General features: G+C 26.4%; 2 protein-coding genes across 8 annotated transcripts in view; one reads left to right on the top strand and one right to left on the bottom strand.

The window, feature by feature from the left end:
- LOC106876180 (TWiK family of potassium channels protein 18) overlaps positions 1–496 on the top strand; it is a 321498-nt gene that overhangs the window by 2338 nt on the left and 318664 nt on the right. The window lies entirely within an intron of this gene.
- The window catches only part of LOC106876177 (uncharacterized), a 196406-nt gene that overhangs the window by 82863 nt on the left and 113047 nt on the right, over positions 1–496 (bottom strand). The gene's annotated exons all lie outside the window — the stretch shown is intronic.

Genomic DNA, 496 nt, shown 5'->3' with positions numbered 1-496 from the left:
ACATATATATATATATATATATATATATATATATATATACATACATACAAACATGCACAAACTCACAAATATATAATATATATATATATATGTATATGAGATGTATTTATATGGAAATATGAAGTCCGGTATTTTTCATACTTTACTGACCGTGTCGACGAAGTTTCACCCCGGTCTTTACTGTCTACATGCAAGAATAGTTATCATGCAGATCCTTCATTGTTTATGTTTTGATGTAGTCTCTCATATGCAAACATACTTATATATTTATACATTCAGAGAAAGTACACACACACACATACACACGTGTATATATATATATATATATATATATGATGTACATTTATACGTATACAAATATCTACATACGTATCGATACACATATATATACGTATGTATGCATACACACACATGAATATTTATATTGTGTGTATATATATATATATCTTTTATGTTTTACTTGTTTCAGTAATTAGACTGCATCCATGATGGAGCA

The sequence above is a fragment of the Octopus bimaculoides genome, chromosome 1 (assembly GCF_001194135.2).
Source record: "Octopus bimaculoides isolate UCB-OBI-ISO-001 chromosome 1, ASM119413v2, whole genome shotgun sequence".
NCBI classification, from domain to species: Eukaryota; Metazoa; Mollusca; class Cephalopoda; order Octopoda; family Octopodidae; genus Octopus; species Octopus bimaculoides.
This window is presented reverse-complemented; position numbering and strand designations above follow the sequence as displayed.